The sequence below is a fragment of the Leopardus geoffroyi genome, chromosome B4, assembly GCF_018350155.1.
Source record: "Leopardus geoffroyi isolate Oge1 chromosome B4, O.geoffroyi_Oge1_pat1.0, whole genome shotgun sequence".
NCBI lineage: Eukaryota > Metazoa > Chordata > Mammalia > Carnivora > Felidae > Leopardus > Leopardus geoffroyi.
In genome coordinates, this window is record NC_059341.1 from 60459434 (window position 1) to 60481938 (window position 22505).

The 22505-nt window shown below is 39.6% G+C and overlaps 1 protein-coding gene across 6 annotated transcripts in view; it reads right to left on the reverse strand.

The window, feature by feature from the left end:
- The window catches only part of ITPR2 (inositol 1,4,5-trisphosphate receptor type 2), a 508939-nt gene that overhangs the window by 416151 nt on the left and 70283 nt on the right, over positions 1-22505 (reverse strand). The window contains exon 2 of one of the 6 annotated variants that reach the window (XM_045463014.1): positions 13307-13398. The exons of the other annotated variants lie outside the window; for them this stretch is intronic. The gene's annotated coding sequence lies outside the window, so the exon portion shown is untranslated. The remainder of the gene's footprint in view (positions 1-13306; positions 13399-22505) is intronic. 6 annotated transcript variants of the gene reach the window in all.

Here is a 22505-nt window from a genome sequence, read left to right on the forward strand (position 1 = left end):
AAAAGAAAACTTTGTTTCATTTCTCTTCCCTCTGAAACATGTTGTAAGATTTAAATGACGCAAGACCTATTAAACCATCAGCAAATGCCTATCACAAAGCAGGCATTCAACAAATGGCTCTTTCATGGCAGCTTGTAAAATTACCTCATACTGATTACAGGGAACATGGTTGCCAAGGGGTTTATTATTTCCACGTGGAGAAAGGTGGGGAGGGAGGGCTCTAGAGTTTTCCTTTTTCTCTTTATGATATAAACAGGATGCAACAGAGTGCAATGAATATTATGGGACCTTCCCAATGATAAAATGGAAAGTAGTAAGAAAACTCTCCCTAGGGTACAGGAGAGGCACACAAGGGGCCATTGGACGCTAGTAATTAGAATTCAGAGTTGATCGGAAGACAGGTACACATTCATTAGCTGAAAATGTAACTATAGCTTTCTTTTGTCTTTCAGTTTCTCTTAGAAAGTATCCTGAAATACAGTGTTTGTACAAAATTATGCTTAGAGTGTGTTTTTAAAAGGAGTGTTGTTATGTTTTGCTTAGGAGTGGAAATTTCAAACCAAGCATCTACCTCCCTTGATCATGGCCTAACCCAAGTGTAGAGAAGGTATGTAAGAGAGAAAGTATACTCTAGAACGTTAGGAAGGCCAGAGAAAATTTATTAGAGGTGTTAGCAAACATTAAAGTTTATCACAATACCTGGATGGACAACCATGAAAATGCAGCATAACTTCCTCTAGGCAAAAGTCAGCTATTTTACTATTGAAGAGAGACAGAAACAGCCTTTTGAAGTTGAAGGCTTGTACACTGCTGAAATGTCAGTACTCCAAGGGGTTTCAGATAAAATCTGACCTTTTCCTTCTCTCAGATAAAGAAGCAAAAACTCAGAGTGAGTTACCTAGGTCATTCATGATAAAATCTCTAGATCAAAATAAATTATAAATGTGAACAAGTTCGCCCACACTTTGTACACTATACAGAGTCCTAAACATCGGTGGTAAAGATTATTTGAGACACTGAGAGTTAACCTGGATTGTTTCTCCCCAATCCCAGAGAGGGAAACTGAGCAAACTGTAATGAGCAAACCAAGTGTGGTCTCACCATCCCTACCACCAAGAGGCCAAACAGTCACCAGGGAAGGCATCCAAGCATCCTATGTGTGGTTGAACGCACATCCTAAGATTTGTCTTAAGACTACAAAGTTGGTAAGGAATCAAGCTGGAATTTGGAGATCATCTGAACCCAATTCAATGTCTGTCTCACCGTGTGATGACACCATTCAGTAGCAGGTTTGTCATACAGAGGCAAAATTTGTCTCACTTGAAAAGCTGTTATAATTGTACACATACACTTCGAGGCCAATTAGAACAAATCTAATCTGGGGCACCTGGGTGGCTCAGTCTGGCAAGCATCCGACTTCAGCTCAGGTCATGATCTCACGGTTCGTGAGTTTGAGCCCTGCATCAGGCTCTGTGCTGACAGCTCAGAGCCTGGAGTCTGTTTCAGATTCTGTGTCTCCCTCTCTCTCTCTGCCCCTCCCCCACTCGTGCTCTGTCTCTCTCTGTCTCTCAAAAATGAATAAACGTTAAAAAAATTTAAAAAGAAAAAGAACAAATCTAATATGGCTTCAACACAATAGCCCTAAATATGTGAAGACAGAATCCATCTGACATCTCTAGCTCATCTTTGGTTTAATTATTACATACAATGTCCTCAAAAATTCCATTCTTATTACCAAATGCTAAGAATACTTCTTCACAATAGATGTGATTCCACCCAATTAAAGGTTGACTTGTTAAAGCATTTATTAATGTATTTAGCAAGTATGTGCAATGGTCAGAGAGTGAGATGTGTCTCAGTCTCCTTCTTACCGCAGTCTTACAACATAATACAATGTCTAGAGAAATGTTATGAAGATATATAAGTATGTTTACAACAGTTGTAATACTTCAAAAGAAACTAATGAACATGGAAATATGCCACCTAGGCATATGTAATTAAATAATTGTTAAAACATCAATAGGAATGTTAGCCTCAAAAACATTAATCACTTGATTCATACATTAATGGGTAAATACGCAAAAACAAATGAAACTGCTATGTTGCTTCATTTGGAGTGGGGAAAAAATAAAATTCAAATGCATCAATGCTGATTTTCGTTCTAGTCAAGGCTTAAATTTTAACACTAAGTAAACCATTATACTACAAATAAGTGGAATTTCTATCAGAAAATCATAATGTTTAATTTTAAATCAATTATCCCATTCTCAAAGTGTCATATTAACACTGATAATCAAGACTGTCAAAAACAGACTGACTCAGAAATCTAAATGCAAGTTTATGAACCCAATTACATGAATATTAAGTCTGAAAAAAAACCAGAAGTGAATTTATACATACATAAATGTGTGTATATGTATATGCAAATAGAATACAAATAGATATATACAATAGTTTTATATATAAAGTTTTATATGTTTATTTGTATTCTTATTTATGTGTATATTTCTATAGTACCTCTTATATATCAGAGGTTATCTCATACGTTTCCTCATTTAATTCTCCTAATTCTCCTAATTAGCTATTGCTTCCCAATCTGCATCATCTGAAAATCTGATAAACTTTCTTGTATATTCTTCCCAGCCATTGGTAATGACAAAGATGACTTCCTCACGCCTGTAGGGATGCTTGGGTGGCTCAGTCGATTAAGCACCTGACTCTTGATTTAGGCTCAGGTCATGATCTCATGGTTCATGGGGTCGAGCCCCACATGGGGCTCTGCGTTGACAGTGAGGAGCCTGCTTGAGAGTCTCTCTCTCCATCTCTCTCTCTCTCTCTCTCTCTGCCCCTGCTCTCTCTCTCTCTCTCAAAATAAATAAACTTAAAAAAAATAATCATAAGGTTTATTTATTTATTTTAGAGAGAGAGAGAGAGAGAGAGAGAGAGCGCACCCCTGCGTGCACATGCAAGCATGGGAGGGGCAGAGAGTGAATCCAGAGCAGGTTCCACACTGTCAGCACAGAGCCCTACGCGGGGCTCATCTCACCACCGTGAGATCAGGCCCTGAGCCAAAATCAAGAGTCAGATGCTTAACTGACTGAGCCACCCAGGCACCCCTAATTCTCCTAAAAACCTTTTGAGGTAAACATTAGTTTTATGAATGAAGAAAAACTCGGCACATTTTAGGTATCTATCCTCAAGTCTCAAAACTAGTTTTTAGACTTAATCCACACCAATCTGTCTCCAAAGCCCACCACAATGTAACAGAAGGCACTCTGTATTTCTCCCAACACAAAATATGATAGTCTAGCTTTCTCTGGTTCCATATTCCAAGAGATACTGAACTTCTAGAAGTACCAAAAAGTTTATTTTAAAAAAAGATGAAAGAATTTGCTTGCTGTTTGTTGTCTAGGTACTGAATTAACTGCTATTCTCATATGGAAAAACCTAAAACAAAATCAGTTCATTGTACTAGGTCTTTTGTGGGCAGTGATTTGTCCATATGAACAAACAGATGGAGTCCTAGTCATCATTATCATTGCTGATTTATGCCCAAGTGAGACCAACTTTCTATTGACTACTACCATGATAAAAGCATCTACTTCTATAGACAATTTAGGAGACAAGAATGGACAATAAGTTGACAACAGTGTTTTACAAACTGTAATTGTGCAAACCAGGTTTGAAATCAATTTATATGGCTTCAATCAGCTCTTTTTGAATGAAGTGAGATGGAATGGAACAGGAAGGGAACAGGAAGGGAAGGGAAGGGAAGGGAAGGGAAGGGAAGGGAAGGGAAGGGAAGGGAAGGGAAGGGAAGAGGAGGGGAAAGGAAGGGAAGGGAAGGGAAGGGAAGGGAAGAGAAGGGAAGGGAAGGGAAGGACACTGTAAATAGCAAGTATTCTTTTGAGGAACTTGTTTCTGTTGTGTGTGTGTGTGTGTGTGTGTGTGTGTACGTGTGTGTGTGTGCGCGCGCGCGTGTATGTGCTGGCTTACAATGTAAAATGTATTTCTCACTGACAGATGCAACAAAAAGTATTTAAAGTCAATATTCTAAAGGAGTACATATGTGCACAAGTTAGACTTAACAACTGAAAATTCAAAAATATATATATTATATATATACAAATGCATTATATTTGTATCTATATGCATTCTATAAATACAAATTATATGTATACATATTATATAAGTTAATACAAATGTATAATATCTACATTATATAGATATATAATGTGCTTATAATGGATATATTGTATATATAATAGGGAAAGAGACAGACAGAAAAATCCTGTGGTCAAGAGGAGAGGAGACCACCAAAGGAATGTTTTTTTGCTCTATGAATGGCTTCTGAAATCCACAAAAACTATCCTTTTATTAATTGCCATTTCAAATTTTTATATAAGCAATTACAACAGAACAGGCAGATGCCCCTGTCCTCCTCTTTTTTACCTCTACTCTGCTTAACCTCTGCCTTTACTAGAGCACCTATCCTGTATTAGTTACTATGTTTGCATCTAACCGCATTCAGCGCCTATTATCTGGTATATGGAAAATGCTCAGAATCTGCAGAAGGAAACTCCTGCCAAGATACCAGAGAAACAACCATTAGAATCTATTCTTTCTGTTCTGAAAGTTTTAACAGTCTTTTTTGTCTCGTATTAACATGCAAATACCTGAGAAGAGAACAGCTAAGATCTTCGCTCTCAGTTTAGGGCTGGAGCCTGATAGCTACCTGAGGTTGAGGTGGATTGATGCTACAGGCGTGAGGAAGGCACCTTTGTCAATACCAATGGCTGGGAAGAATATACAGGAAAGTTTATCAGATTTTCAGATGATGCAGATTGGGAAGCAATAGCTAATTTGACAGATAAAAATCTAGATTTTATCATCTCTACAAGGGCAAACATCAACACAATTAAACTGTAAACAAGCCTAAGTATAAAGGTTTGCATTTATGTTCAAAAACCTTCAACTGCTTAAGTGCATGATAGAAGAGAGCCAAAGCGTTATTAGCAGGAAAACACACACACACACACACACACACAAAACAAAAGGCCTAGACCTTAGGCTTCAGTTCAAGTTAATATAATTACAGTGACCATACATCCCCACCCAAGACAACTCTGGTTTATGCCTGTTGCCTGAGCCTAATTATTAATTGTGTGCCCTTGCACTCTCAAAGTGTCCGGATAGCTTAGTGCCTGGTAGCAAAGTGTCTCAAAGCTTACATGACAAAGTATATGATCAATCCAAATACAGCAAATGAACACGGTGATGTAGCGGCTGAAAGCTGATGCAGCCATTTTAAGCTGACTTACAGACGAATGGGATTACAACCAGAGGAAGTAGGAATGTTGTTGGGCTCAATTGTACTCAGACAGAATATTAGGCTGAATTATAGATGCCACTTAAAATGTGTAACAAATTACCTATGTCCAAAGTTAGGCAAATGGGAAGGCAAGCAAAATACAGAAGTCATGTCCTCTGAGGACAATGGTAGGAACTAGGAAATGTTGTCTAAGAGAGAAAACAAAGAGTAGGTATAATCTCACTTTTACAGCTGATGGTCTACATGTAAAAGAAGGAAGATTTTTTTCTCCATGTTGATCCAGAACCAAAGCAAAATTTCTAAATGTGTAAGTATATTTATAAGTGTAGGGAGGCACGCCTGGGTGGCTAAGTTGGTTAAGCCTCCAGCTCCTGATTCTGTCTCCGGTCATGATTTCATGGTTCGTGAAATCGAGCTCCACGTGGGGCTCTGTGCTGACAGCAGAGTCTGCTTGGGATTCTCTGTCTCCCTCTCTCTCTGACTCTATCCTGCTCTTGCTCTCTCTAGCTCTCTCTCAAAATAAATAAATAAACATTTTTTTAAAAAAGTAAGTGTAAGGAAAATATTGCTAGCAATCGGAAAAGTCTAAAAAACACAAATTAATCATAGGCACATAAACGTTTATAATAACGTCCAGGCAGAGGCAGATGAGAAATGCTACAGAAGGGATCTTGCATCAGGAAGGATCCCCTTCCAAATACTACCTTCTGTTTAATATGATGGCAACTGTGGCAGGGGTGACTGGCATGAAAGGGTAGGGTTCATGTCCAGTATTTATGGATAAAAATCTCGGACCTCTCACTTTGCTCAGCTATGTTTATCATACCATGGTTTTGTTGGGCTTCTCCCTATTACAAAGACCAGGAAATTCTGGCCCTGGATCCTGTAAGTCTTGTACTAAATATCTGTCAGTACTAGGGTAAAATGCTCCAAGTTAAAGCACTATATAAATATTCATTATTATTATTTCCAACTTTACAGTCCAGATGTGTAAACACAGTTGTGTTTATATCTTGGAGTTCCAGAAGCATGATGTTTGTTGTGATAGTCTGTCACTTAAATATTTTAATTTGGTAAGGTACTCCCTGATTAAAAGAAGATGAACAAAGAACCAAAGGTAGAAGGAATGATGACCAAGAAATACCTCCTCTCCCAACACACACGTGTGCACGTGCACACACACACACACACACACACACACACTCACATGCACCACTAGCAGTTAACATTCAATAACCGAGCACCATGGTAAGAGCTTCCCATGGATTCTTTCATCTTCATAGAAAAACTGGAGACAGGTGGTGCTACCATGCCCACTCTACAGTGGAGCATGAAGTTAGGTGCTGCCCAGGATCACAGAGTTAGCAAATGGCAGAGCTATGATTCAAAGCCAAACACCTAACTTCAGAGTCTGTGTGTGCTTTTATACTCTGGAGATGGAAGGGACACACACAACCCAGCTATTTTGCTTGTCTGGAAGCTGGAATAGCAAAATATTGAAGAATTGGGAGGTGTGAGGAAAAGTGAGACTTCCAGAAAACAGGCTGGACATGAGAAGTCAGAAGCAAGAGATGAGCTATCACATTAGCTGATGCAGGAGGCAAGACAAGGGAACTAGAAGAAACACTTGTGTGGGGCGCCTGGGTGGCTCAGTCAGTTAAGCGGCCGACTTCGGCTCAGGTCATGATCTCACAGTCTGTGAGTTCGAGCCCCGCATCGGGCTCTGTGCTGACAGCTCAGAGCCTGGAGCCTGTTTCGGATTCTGTGTCTTCCTCTCTCTGACCCTCCCCTGTTCATGCTCTGTCTCTCACTGTCTCAAAAATAAATAAAATGTTAAAAAAAAAAAAAGAAGAAACACTTGTGGCGTTTCCTTCTCCCTGCATTTTTTTGTCTTTTCCTTTCATATCTATTTCTCCTTTTTCCTCCATAACTTCAAGTGTGTGTGTTGTTCTCTTCCTCCATGTCTTAGGATCTCTCTCGTTCCATCTTTTTTGTTTGTTTGTTTTATCAAGTTCTTCCCTTTTCCTAATCATTTTCTTCCTTTTTACTCTCTTATTTCACTCTTTCTCCAATATTTCCTTTATTTCTTCTCTGAACTTTCTCATTACTCCTCTTTTCTTCCTTTCTCCCTTGCATGATTATAAAATTGTGCTTAAAATGTACTATGATTTTGTTCAGATAAGATTATATCTTTTGAATTTCAAATAAAAATGTAGATGAATTGAACATTTCGTATCAAAATTGAATTTAAGGGGCACCTGGGTGGCTCAGTCAGTTAAGTGTCCAACTCTGGGCCAGGTCATGATCTCACAGTTTGTGACTTCAAGCCCCCCATCAGGCTCTGCACTGACAGCTCCAAGCCTGGATCCTGCTTCAGATTCTGTGTCTGCCTTACCCTCTGCTTCTCCCCTGCTTATTCTGTCTCTCTCTCTCTCTCTCTCAAAAATAAATAAAATTTTTAAAAATTTGAACATAAAACTAAGTTGCAAAAGCATAACATACATCTACCAGAGGACTTGGATTCAGAATATAGAAAGTACTCTTACAACTCAATAAAGAACACATACAACCCAATAAAACATGAACAGACACCACAAAGGAAAGACATATGGAAGGCCAACAAGCACATGAAAAGATGCTCAACATCTCTGGTCATTAGGAAAATGCAAATTAACACCTCAGTTACAGGGGTGCCTGGGTGGCTCAGTCAGTTAAGTGTCTGACTCTTGGTTTTGGCTAAGGTCATGATCTCGAGTTTTGTGAGATCAAGCCCCACGTTGGGACTGCATGGAGCCTGTTTAGGATTCTCTCTCTCTCCCTCTCTCTCTCTGCCCCTCCCCCACTCATGCACTTTCCTGTGCTCTTTCAAAATAAATAAATAAACTTAAAAAAAATAAACAAAACCCCAATGCATATTACTACATGCCTGCTCAGAAGGCTACAATTAAAAAGAACAACAGGGGCGCCTGGGTGGCGCAGTCGGTTAAGCGTCCGACTTCAGCCAGGTCACGATCTCGCGGTCAGTGAGTTCGAGCCCCGCATCAGGCTCTGGGCTGATGGCTCGGAGCCTGGAGCCTGTTTCCAATTCTGTGTCTCCCTCTCTCTCTGCCCCTCCCCCGTTCATGCTCTGTCTCTCTCTGTCCCAAAAATAAATAAACGTTGAAAAAAAAAATAAAATAAAATAAAAAGAACAACACCACCACATGTGGGGGAGGATGTGGGGCAGCTGGACCCCCGATATCTGATGCACATATACATTCTTACCCTCATTTGTGCGATGAATGTAAAATAGTTCAAATACTTTGAAAAACATACTGGTAATTTCTTGAAAAGTTAAACATATACTTAAGATACCCCATTCCAAGGTATCTACTCAAGGGAATTAAAACATATGTCCACACAAAGCCTTGTATGCAATGCTCATCTCAGCATTATTCATAACAGCCCAAAAAGTGGGGGCGGGGGGACAACCCAACTGTAAATGTAAATGTGATGGTATAACTCAACAATGGAATACTACTCAGCAAAAACCAAAAAAAAAAAAAAAAAACAAACTACTGATACATGCAACAGCACAGAGATGTCTCAAAAGCATCCTACTAAGTGAAAGAAGCTAGACACAAATTTCCATTTATCAGAAATTCTAAAAAAGGCAAAACTATAGCATCCAAAAGAAGATCAGGGGTCGCCTGCAAATGGGGTGGGGACAAAGAATGACTACAAAGAGAGGACACTTTTTGTGGTAATGGAAGACTGATTGTAGTGTTGGTTGCATGACTGTAGGCATGTACCAAAACTCACTGAACTGAGCATTTAAAATGGGTGGATTTTATTGTATGTAAATTATTGTACAATAAAACTAAAAATAAATAAATAAATTACTGTATTTGTATATGGCTTTCAATCGCATACCTTTCCATGGATCTGTGGTTTCCCCAAAATATTCTTAAGATAAATGTTAAAGCAGGGGCGCCTGGGTGGCTCAGTCGGTTAAGCGTCCGACTTCAGCTCAGGTCATGATCTCACGGTCCGTGGGTTCGAGCCCCGTGTCGGCCTCTGTGCTGACAGCTCGGAGCCTGGAGCATGCTTTGGATTCTGTGTCTCCCTCTCTCTCTGCCCCTCCCCTGCTCATACTCTGTCTCTCTCTGTCTCAAAAATAAATAAAAACATTAAAAAAAATTTTAAGATAAATGTTAAAGGAATAGTAAGAACTCCTTTTTGTTGTTTGCATTCTGGTTTGCTTGGTACGGCAGCAAGAAGACGGGGTGACTTGTTTGCTACCATAACAGGATTTAGCTGGCTTCCCCGCACATGGCCGCTCTCAAAAGTATTTGATTGACTGATAAGGCACACCCAGTCTTGCAGCAGATAGATCTGGTTAAGCCTAGTGAGACAAATTTTCCTAAACAAAGCACAAAGTAAAATTGAGCCTTGTTTCCAAAATTTAACTTTAACCTGGGGAAACGAATAGGCTAGAATACCTTCTCATATGTGAAAGTGAGGAATTCAGCTCAGACCACTGAGTCACGTCAAAAAAGACTTGGGAAAGCTGACACCGAACAAAGATGAGACTATCGAAGCATCCAGACTAAAGACTGAATTGAACTAAAGCACATCAAATATGTTAAAATCCAAGAGTTCACAGGTATAAAAAAGTACCGTGTGGTCAACTTTGAATGCTAGGGTACCAGCTTGTTACTTTAAAAACAAGGAAAAGAAAACCAGCGCATTAGAAAAGGAAGACAAAATAAGAGGAAGTTGACCCAGCACCAACACAGCCCATGCACAAAAGCACGCCTGTGCTACCCTACAAGGTGGAAGACAAAAGCCGCACAGCACGGTGTAATGTGATCCCAGTCCAGCAAAAACAAACAGATCCACAACGTGCTTTTCCATGCTTGATAAAAACCCTGAGAAGGTAAACGGGTAACAGTGGCTCTCCTTGCAGAACGGCAATGGGCATTGCAGAAGGGAAATGATCTTCACCTTGTACTTTCCTGTTACTTTTGTAAAACATCTCAAACCAGTAAGTTTTTAAAGAAAAAAATGTTCATTTTTCCAAGAAAAGGATCAAATTTATCATGGACTATTTAATTGTGTGCTTCATTTAGTGCACACATGTTCTCTTCCATTCTTTTCCACGAACTCTGATGCAGTAGCACCCAACCACTCACCCACTAAGAAAATACGAGACAGGAAACGCACCCAGGCTGAGGAGGGGCAGGTTCCTGGTGAGGGAGGGAACAGGAGGCGTGCACGTCCCAACCGCATGCCAGCTGTCCCTGAGGCCAAGGCAAGGCCCTCTCAGCCTGGGAGGGTCCAGCTGAACTGCATTTTATTTCTTTGAATCTCTAGTCACGCAGTTTAACAAGAGTGGTGAAGGACACAGTTAGGAAACTTCTCAAATGGTCACAGAACTGAAAAGAATGAGGACTCCACAATCATTACAATGACTTTTCTAACTGCTAATAATTCTTATGTCTTTTGCCAGATAGGTTAGACTCTCTGTATTAATCAGTTTTATATCTATGCATATATGGTCATTTGTATGTCTACTTCTTTTGACAGGGAAAGCTCAGAGCAGAAGATCTTGAAGAGTCAGGGTAAACGGAAGTACTGACACATTTTTAAGGCATTACAAAACAGAGGAGAGTCTTAATCTACGCACCATGGACCCACAGTTTCCTGGAGGACCACAAATCCCCCAAAAGTGTAAGAAAAAATATAAGAAAAAGTGTGTGTGTTCACAGGGGCATTTTCTATCAGAGGGCCTATAGCTTTTATCACATTGTGAGAGGGGGAGATGTAGACCCCTCAAAAACCTGTAGCAACCACTACAGTAAGGAAATGTACCAATGTAAATCATGTTAAGCTCCCCTGCTGGTAACTGTATAAACATAGTGAGTTGTAGGCAGGCACGAGCTAAACTCTGCCTTGTTAATCAACAGAAGAAAGAGAAGATTGTTACAAGATGCTGGAGAGGGAACAGAAAAAGGGAGTCAGTCCCAAGTGTGTGCTCAGGTAGAGAAGAATTCCTAGAGCAGGTCCGCAAGAAGCCACAGGCGCTCCCAGCACCAATGTAAGCAAGCGTGCCAGAATGATGTGGAAAGACAGAAAGAACAAAATCGCAACTCCACTTCTACCCAAGGGATATAACTGCTTTTGCCCACCAAAAGACACCTAAAGGATGTTCACAGCAGTGTTATTCATCATAGCCCCCAAACTGGAAACTACTCAAATGATCATCAATTAGAGAATGGATAAATTGTGATACGTTCATACAACGGAACCCTAAAACAGTAATGAAAAAGAACAAACTGCTCCTCACGCAACAACATAAATCACACGGGCAGAGTGCTGAACAGGCGCCTTGATTGCAAACTCGAGAGCCAGCCTTGTATGCATCCCCTCTCTTGTACCTCAAGTTCCAAGTAATAAAATCCCTGTAAGGCCTACCTTTAAAATATATCTAGAATCTGATTTCTCACCGACTCCTCAGCCTAACTCAGACTGCCATAATTTCTCCCCTGGCTATGGCGAAATCCTCCTACCCCGTCTCCGTGTTTCCATGCCTGCCCCTCTGCCTGTTAACTAACTCTCCACACAGCAGTGGGAGTGAGTCTATTAAAACACAAGTCAGGTCCGGTCCGTTTCTGCTCAAACCCAGACACAGGCCCCTGGCCTCTGCCACCCCTGACAACCTTCCTGACTTCATTTGCTACCCTCGGGGCCACTCACTAGCTCACCCCAGCCCCCCACCTGCGTGCTATTACGGACACTTACGCAGGACCTCTGACCTGGATGCTCCCTCTGCCTCTGCCTTTTCCCCATGATGTCTGCAGAGTTGACTCTCTCTCCTACTCAGGCCTCCGCTGGAACATCGGCAAGGCCCTCCCTGCCACTGCGAAAACAGCAACCCCTTCCAGCCACACTCTGTTATGTTGCTTTACCTTCCTACGTTACATAGCACCATGCGATGGGTTCCTGGCACTTAGCACTCAAAGGATGTTTCCTACATGAGTGAACACACACATGAATAACTGAGTAAAAGAAATGCATGATGTTAGTTACATTCATTCCTGGATGTTGAATAAAATCCCACAAACTTTGGTACAATCTACATTTTTTTTTGTCCTAAATATGAATTATTTTGACCGAATAGGAGGTATAGGACACAGTCACAGGAGCCCGCAGTTTACTGGGTCCTATTCATGAGATGCCTAAAAAGTATGAGAAAAGCAATAAAGCAAAAGGAAATATGTTCTTTCTTGAGTATCTTACCATCTCCTTGGCTTTATTAAGAAAGTGGTTACTACGATCTTTCAAAAGGAAAATGTGAGTATGGAGAAAAATCATTTTCAGGCAAAATGTTATTCATTTATAAATTATCAGAATAAGTTGTCTGTGAAAATCAGGCAAACGATGGTAGGTGCAACTTTTTTCAGCTAGACTGTTTCGCAAGCAGGAAGAGATGTTTCCCAGGTAGCAGCATTATAAACGTTCTCAAGGGTCATAGAGGCCTATCCTGCCTGCAGATTAGCAACGGCTTTGCCAGAACAGGCGGGCTTTGATCTTATCCAGGAATGACGAACAACAGACCTCCCGCGCTCGCTGCCTGCTAGATGAAAACATGAGAGCATAAAGGAGCCTTGGTGCTTCTTTCCTTTTATCCCTGAACAAACACAGACACAAAGCAGATGTGACTTCACTAAATATGAGCTGGTTCCACTGATGCACAGTTTTGATTGCACTTCTAAGGATCACACATCGTGATGTTCCCACTCTGTGTGACTGAATCCAGGCAGAAGGTGAAAGCAATCCTCGGCACCACAGACATAAAAGTGTATTTCAGGCAGAAATTCTGGATAGGCTAATGATCCGGAAAATGGTACAGGATTATTTTTCGAGAGCCCAAAACTGCAAAGTTGAACTATCGGCTCGTTAGAACAATTGCTACCAAGACAGCTGACTCACACTGCTTGAAGAATCACCCGTGAGGGACTTGCCAGGGCTCGAGAAAGAAGAAATGCAGTCACAAAATCTTCACTTAGAGAAGGTAGAGAAGTCTACAGGAAAAACACAAGTGAACCAAGCAAAAATGAAGAAATATTTGCTTTAAGAAGAGGGGGGAAATAACAATAATATGGCCATCGTAATGTTGTTTTGTGGAACACAATTAGAAAAAAGCATTTAGATGCTTCTACCTGAACTATACAAAAACAATCACACCCGACTGTTTTTTTCACTCATAATTCACAATTTAGTTCCATTACTGAGACTGCCACAGTAGATATTCAATAAATGCTAACTTAATTGAAATTTAATTCTAAAACATAAACCTCATTCTTCCAAGAAGGCTTCATGACTAAATCACGTCACACACACAAAAAAAATTCCTCCTCAGAGCCCTAGAATACTTACTACCCAATAATGATTACAGCTGGTTTTTGCTGTTCTTTATTTTGTACATAGATGCTTATCTCCCCAACTTATTTCCCAACTCCCTCAAAATCAGAGACTGGGCATTACATTTCTTCTGAAAAACCTAATAATACCTAACCATGGGGAAACACAGAGTGGGATTAAATATGAAACATCACACCCCATTCACCCTAAGTGAGCACAAACCCCTCAAAATAGAATCCCTCTCTCTCTCTTTCTCCTCTCTCCTCTCTGTCACACACACACACACACACACACTTGCATGGCTCTTCATGAGCTGCTTCTTTGAAGACCCAATAAAATATGCATGCAAATGGAGGGAACCTGGAGAATGAGCTCATTCTACTTAGCCCCATACCCCACATTGGCTGAGCTTAGAGAAGACAGGGCTAGTGTTTCTGTGCTATTTAGGAAGCATTGGACGTGAGTTTGAATAGGAAATGGGAAGAAATAACCTGACAATTTGCCACTCAAAAACATGTAACCTTTCCTTCACTGCTACTTGGTCCTATTTAGCGTGGCATGCCTCCTTGGAGAGCTGGCTGGGCTAGTGACACATCCTTTCCAAAGCAGTCTATAGGAGATTTCCTCCAGACTCACACTACCTTGGTTTGCTGAGAATGTCACAAACTTAATCTGGCAATGCTGTTACATTCTTTATTACTGGAGTAAACATGGGCCATTTATGAATTTACACTCACCAATAAGATCTACATGGAGAAAAGTAGAGGACTGTCAAGGCAATTCAGCCAAGTTGAGTATTTCAAAACAGTGCATTGTTCACCGAGATATCACCTCACACCTGTTAGAATGGCTACTTCAAAAAGACAAGAAATAAGAGTTGGCAAGGACATGGAGTAAAGGGCACCCTTGTGCACTGCTGGTAGGAATGTATATTGGTGCAGCCACTATGTAAAACAGCATGGAGTTTCCACAAAAAAGTAAAGATAGAGCTATTGTATAATCCAGCATTTCCACTTCTGAGTATTTATCCAAAGAACCAAAAATACTAACTCAAAAAGATATACGTACCCCCATGTTCATTGCAACATTATTTACAAGAGCCAAAGTATGGAAACAACTTAAGTGTCCATCAACAGATGAATGGATAAATAAAATGTGGTACACACACACACACACACACACACACACACAGTGGAATATTAGTTAGCCATAAAAAGAATGAAATCTTGCCTTTTGTAACAACATGGATGGATTTTGAGGGCATTATGAGAAGGGAACTAAATCAGACAGAAAAAAGACAAATTCCATATTATCTCTTATATATGTGGAATCTAAAACAAAATAAAAAAAAAAAACAAGCTCATAGATACAAAGAACAGATTGGTAGTTGTCAGAGGCAGGGGGCTGGGGCTGGGCAAAACAAGTGAAGGAGTCAAAAGGTACCAACTTCCAATTTTAAAATAAATAAGTCATTGGGATATAATCTACAGCATGGTGACACAATACTGTATTGTATACTTGTGGGTTGCAAAGAGAGTAGACCTTAAAAGCTCTCATCACAACAAAAAAATATGGTGACTTATGTTAACTAGACTTATTGGGGTGATCATTTCATAATATATACAAATTCCAAATCATTATGTTGCACATCTTAAACCAATATAATGTTGTATGCCAATTATATCTCAATAAACAAACAGTGCATTGTTGTATGTACCTGCCTTTTTCTTCAAAGATTTCGAGTGTTTTCTTCTCAGGGTGTGTGTGTGTGTGAGTGTGTGTGTGTGTGTGTGTGTGTGTGTGTGTGTGTGAGACCAACTGACAGACAGACAGAGACAGAGACAGAATTACTTTTAGTTTCTTAGTTAACTTATGTCTAATTATCTTTGTGGCTACATTGGAAAACTATAAAAGTGAGAAAAACATGTTTCCAGGCTCCCTTTCAAATTCACAAAATTACTTTTTCTTGCTAAATAGCCAAATAATTCAAAACTGAGCAGTTGCCCAGGTCAGGACCAAACTGTCCAAAGAGGTAACCAATCTTCCAAAGTTTCTCTACAAAATTTTCAGTTAGTAAATTTCAGTTAGTAAATTTAAAATTCCAAAGAAAAATTATTCATGAAATTTGCATTTAGTTAGTTAGTTAGTTCTTGATTCTACAATTTACCCCACTCCCAGCTCAGAGCTCTAAAAATACCTACAATCACTTGAAATCTTTGTCTTCACATAATTGGTAATATTGCTACCCTTCCAATTCTTGGCTCCTTACTGATGTCATTACCCATTTTTTAGAGTAGTCACCTCCAACTAGTTGTGTATACAAGAAACCATATAAACTACCACTTTGGTAGATTTAAGAAGTTCAAATTTGGTAAATCCTTACTTGAAATGTCTAGTCTTCTAGATGTTTGAAAGTGAAGAACGTGTTAGAAGTAGAGAATTAAAATAACAACCCCCTTTAACTATTCTGTTAATTTACAGGAATGGTTGTATTTGGGGAATGGACGTGTTGAACCTGATGTGCTAGAGAGTGTGGTGACTGTTCAACTGGGGGGTGGGGGGGTGGTGGGGAGAAGTGAGGAGAGAAGTGTTCTGTGCCCATGAGTCTTTAGACAAATTTAGATTGTCTAATCATTGTTCTGTAGGTGCATTTTAGTTAATAATACTGTGTGTTAAAGGAGAAACAAGTCCTAATGCCCAAAGTATATTAAAAGTAGAGGTAGTAAAATAATCCCTTTATAAAAGCCCTTTTGTTAGCTTCTAGGAAGGGCTGTTCTGGGAGTGTCTGTTAAACCACTTCTTGGAGCTGGATGTAGTCCTGTACTTACTTAGTCACTGAAATGGTGGAGGGAGCAGAGGAGGGGTGAGGGAAGGGCTTTCTTTCTGTTAGTATCTCCACATCTAGAAGACAGTTTTATGTAATAACTAGAGGTCTGTATGTGCACTTTTATGAAGTACCTGTGTTTGCTGTGGACAAGGTTCATTATTTTGTAAATTTTTTTTAATGTTTATTTATTTTTGAGAGAGACAGACAGAACTTGAGCAGGGGAGGGGCAGAGAATCCAAAGCAGGCTCCAGGCTCTGAGCTGTCAGCACAGAGCCCAATGTGGGGCTCAAACTCACAAGCCAGGAGACTCAAACCCACGTACGGCGAGATCCTGACCTGAGCCAAAGTCAGACGCTCAACAGATGAGCCACCCAGGCACCCAAAGGTCCATTATTTTGTAACACCTAAGCTTTCTGGATGTCCTAAAGTGACAATGTATCATACAATGCATAGCTAGTGAATTAACCAATTTATAAGTTTCTTTTTGTTTTAATTGATAGGAAGGAAGCATCTTGGGCATGGAAGTGTTAAGCTGTCTCTGAGAAACGTATGTCAGGACTTACGCATTAGGCTGCTAGCAGAGGGGCAAGAGGAAGTACGGTGGGAGAGATGTATGCAGGTGTGTTCATATCTACATTCTAATAATAACAACCGCTAATGTATGTATGTGCATCTCTTTGTCAGTGCCATAGGAATACACGAAGTGATTCAGTGGAAACATACCTCCTTGCTTATATTTTATAGTTTGGATAATGAATTCTATTAGAAGCATTGTACTTTGTACACTCAGTTACTTTATGTCTCATTTTTAGTTGAACAGTAGGGAATGCAGTATTATTTTAAAATATTTATTTATTTTGGGGAGACAGACAGAGTGGAAGCAGGGGAGGGGCAGAGAGAGAGGGAGACACAGAATCCGAAGCAGGCTCCAGGCTCTGAGCTGTCAGCACAGAGCCCAATGTGGGGCTTGAGCTCACGAACTGCGAGATCATGACCTGGGCCGAAGTAGGACACCTCACCAATTGAGCCACCCAGGCACCCCGGGAATGCAGTATTTTAACTGTAACTCTGCCAAAATCTTTATCTAGAGGCCTGTCGTCTTCTATGAAATTTTTGTCACCAAGAAAGGCAGGATTACATTTTTTTTCTTTCAGATTGAGTTGGCGTAGTGTATTCTTGGTTATCAAAATACTCATAGTTTTGGGACTTTGAAATGGTAAATATTCACGGTGTGTAAAAAACATGATACATAAACATATGAGCTTAATTACATTAAAATGCTTAGATGTGTAGATACACACATGGGACCTAGAAATCAAACTGTAAACTGCTTGTGATTATGGATGACTTTGTTCTTTATTTCTTGTGTTTTTCAGTTTCCTTTTGTGCACATGTTAACTTTTTAAAAACTAAAAATTTTTAAGTCTAAAAAAAGAAGTTCCAATTTGGTAATTTAATACAGCTCAGACCTAATATATGCTTTAAAACATCTTCAACTCCTCTGTTCTTCATGCTATTCATTCAAATATTATGCAGTTTTGACTAATCAAATTCCATAAGGTTTTTTGGATATGTCTCTTGTTTCACTTTCATAGTGACCATTGTCCATTTGCTAAACTGTGCTGAAATGCACAGCTCACCACCTCTCGGGAGGACCACCTACCAACCATGTTTGTGCCGGACTCTCCATCATTCACATCTCCTCTTCCAGTTCAGTCTCAAGACGACTGGGTGAATTTCTTCCAACGCTGCTTTTAACATACTCTCCTGTTCAAGAATTCTGCATCAAATGGAAATGTATTTACCTCTGCTTGAGTGTCTTCCATCAAGTCGCCTGTCTCGTGTCATTACTTCACCAACCTTCCTTATTATCCTCCAGAAGATTGCCTATTCCAGGCCAGAAAACACCTGCCACAAACCCATAGCTTCTTTTGCCTTCATAAGAGACTTATGTGTGTTAGTCTATCATCTGAATAATTCAGTGTATCAGCTTTCCACCAGTTCGAGTCGCTGAAGAAAGCACCTTCTATGGGAAGCCTTCCCTAATTAAAACACTCAATTAATGCTATAATATTACAAAGAGATCATCATTTCTCATTGTTTTCGCATTTGTTCCTACCTGAATTTTAGATGTATTATCTCCAAACCATCTTCTCACTAAAACTTCAGTAGCATGATTTCCAAACTGCCTGCAGAACATATCCACTGGGGTGTCCCATTTTCCACAGGAAAGAAGACCTTCCTTTTAATTTTAGTGGTAATAATGATGGTCATTCCTTGATATTTGGGTAAGTTATTTTTTAAATTGCAAAAGAATGCTTGAGATTCTAAAATATCATTTTCCTCAGGAAATCCATGTGTGATGAGTCACTGCATAGGCCGGGAAAATCGTAAGTAGCTCAAAATACAAATTTTAGACGCTATTAGCACAAAGATAATTATTTAAACCACAGGAACAGATGAAATTCAAAAAAAATGGAAGTAAGGGAATGTGAAGGGAAGGGGCAAAACCTGGGAAATTCATTCTTTTAAGTATATGTTGAGGTACAAAAAGAAGTGAAATTCATTGCTGGGATCTGACTGTAAGGTATCACACAGCACTCACATAACCCCAGCCCTTCTCCAACAGTATTAGCTTGATTCCCTATAAGGTTTTTATGGGTAATTATGTCTACTTCTCAGTTTAAAGATAGGAAACTTGAGGAAGAAACTGAACTCATGACTAGCTGGCATTGACTTATAAATGTCCTGGTCAGGAAATTAACAATGGACTGTGATCCAAAGCAGCGATCATTCAGGCATAGTATGCATAACGATTTCTGAAGGAAAAGTTACTGTTTATTTCGTTATTTAAGATGTCAAGCATGGGTGGAAAAATCTGAATTAGAGCCATATTTTAGTCATAACAGATTTTCTAAGTGTAGTAATCACACAGTTACAATCCCTGTTTTTTTTTTTTTTCCTCCTGGAGAAACAATGAGATACTGATGACGTCCCACTACATTCACGGCCTGCTCTTGATTCTATGAGAGAAAATAAAGGCCCTTGCTTTTAAATATTGTACCAGGATTTTAAGGATTCTAAGAATCACAGCCAAGTATTATGTTCATTTTTGGAAACCAAGCCTACAGATCTCAGGGAATGCCAAAGTTAATTTGTCCATCAGCTTCGTATGTTATCAATTCCCATATATGTCATCGAAGAAGGAATAAACACCAAAAATCTCATTTTCTTTATTATGACATCTGTCCTCTATGACTCCCTAAATCACTAATCATTTTAAGTACTATGACTCAGAAACACAGTTATAGGAATCACTTGAAGATGAAGATGTACATAATTTATTTTTTTAATGTTTATTTTAGAGAGAGAGAGAAAGAGAGACAGAGTGTGAGCCGAGAAGGGGCACAGAGAGAGGGAGACACAGGATCTGAAGCAGGCTCCAGACTCTGAGCTGTCAGCACAGAGCCCGATGCAGGGCTCAAACTCACCAGCCACGAGATCATGACCTGAGCTAAAGTCAGATGCTCAACCAACTGAGCCACCCAAGCACCCCAAGATGTACATAATTTATTAATCATGTATCTTCTCCCCCACCCTGCACTGCTAGAATAACCTTCACAATTGCTAATTAATACCTGCTGGATGTCCAACAGGGGTAAAATATGGAGCCAGACAACATGAACCATTAGAAAACAAGAAACGATCCTGCTCCTCCTAGAGAGCCTGGTGAAGAATAAGATAACCTATTTCTAACTCCTATTATGAACTTGAGAGTGACCTTACATAATAGTAGCACGTTTCATTCCATATCAAAAGAACTTAATCTCAGTTTGGAAAATATTTACCATAATGTTGAGCTTTAGGTTGCACAGTTAGATTTCCAAGCTCAATACCCAATAAATGCTTGATTTTCATTTTGCAATCTGGGTAGACAGTCATCATGGCTACAGACTCCAACATCCCTGCCCTTCCATAAAGTAATATATCCTTAAATATATTTAGAGTTAACTCTGACACTAGACATCTCTCTAAGGGTATGTCACATTCACCACTCCCCTTGTCATCTCCTCATAGACAGTAAATTATGGAACCCTTCTCTTTGGGTAACATCTAGGGTAAACTAGAGATTTACACCTCATCTGAAGAGAACCATCTCTAGGCTGTACAGTGCCAACTAGGTGGCCTTCGTTTAAGAGATCTGCCTCACAGAGGTCCACTATACTTGATGGTGACTGATTAATAAATAGGGTGACCATGTGTTTTATTTTATTTCCAAACCAGGACACTTTAAAGTTAAAAGAACCCCTGTAATTACACTGGGACAATAGGTGAAAACCAGAATTGCCTCCAAAAAAAATGGGACGTGTGGTTATAAACAATGAGCCCAAACAGATCCTCTCTCTGCACATGAGAGAAGAAAGCCAGCAGAAACACACAGAGTGAACGCAGTAAGCAAAAATCCTGAGGCAAAAGGAAAGTTGATAGGTAGTCATGAATGAACAGAAGAGGTAAGACACAAATGGAAAAACAACTTGTCAATGACATCAAGAAAAGTAGTTAATATTTCAGACACTGCGCTAACAACTTTAGATACCTTGTTGCCTTTAATCTCCAAAGCAATTCTATGAGACCGCTATAATCACTCCCCACTTTACAAATAAGTTAAGTTTGGATATCTGCTCAAGATCATGCAGCTAGTTACTATCTTCCAGGCTACGAAAGTAGCTGAGTCATCTTAATGGCTAAACACCAGAGCAGAAGGTTCCAGAAATGGTATGCACATTCCAGAAGATCACCCAAAGAGAGTAGTAGAGTGTGGAAGAAAATGCTAGAAATAAAATTTACATTTTTTTATCTTCTATTTTAAATTTTATTTTTGTGTAGGTTCAATAGTATATACAAATCTGTATTAGAGTAATAAACACATAATCTATAAGTCAACACAGATCCATTACACTCACTTTTTTCTGATGCGGCATACGATCAAACTGTTGAGAGACCACTGCCCTAGAATTCAGAGCAACAGACACCCACTTCTGAGGGGACACTTCCCACAGTCACTGGCATCATGAGGACTAATTTCAAGCTACTATAGACAAGGTTGCAGCCATGAGGCACAGGTGGTGGTGACCTAGACTGATTCACGTGGTCCCTCGCTTCTCTATTACACGCTCTAACAACAAACTCCCATCAGCTCAAATAAGCTGAGTGTGAAATATCAAAAGCATCATCTTATACTAGAAGCTCTAAAGGTCCTAAACCAACACTACAAAATAACATGATTTTAAAGCCAGACATGAAATTATTTTTACCACATGCATAATCCCACTGAATTACAGAGTTATGTGTCTATAGTCTTGACATAGACAGGGAGGCCATGAGACTGAGTGGGCTCCAGTGTCTTGGTAGCCTACAGAAACAAACCAAAACCCAAGTCAGAGTCAATGCCTGGGAATCCAAGAAAGTGAAACCAATCACAAACAGCCAACCAGGCTTTCCCAAATTGCACAACACTGTAAAATATTAAACAATCAAATCATTGCTTTCCTTCTGCACCTTCTCTATAAAAACCTCACCCCTAGCTTCTGTCGTTGGAACACTCCTGGGTTACTACTGCCCAATTCCAATTGATATTTGCCCATATAAACTTCAAATTTTTAATGTGCCTCAGTTTACCTTTTAACAGTCTGGAGGCATAAGCAGGATTAATAATTAACTACGATGGGTGAATAGTCTCCTTTTTAAAAATAGTTTAAAAGATTTCAATTTAGACATCTAAAAACTCATTTTAATTTCAGCAGCACTCTTTTTTTAGTAATAAAGTGCTTTTTGCCTACAATGGCTAAGCTACTTTCTCCTATTCCATCCTTATTTGAGATAGTGACTAGTTATTATATGCATAATAACTTTTCAAATACATGAAAATGTTTCTTTAAT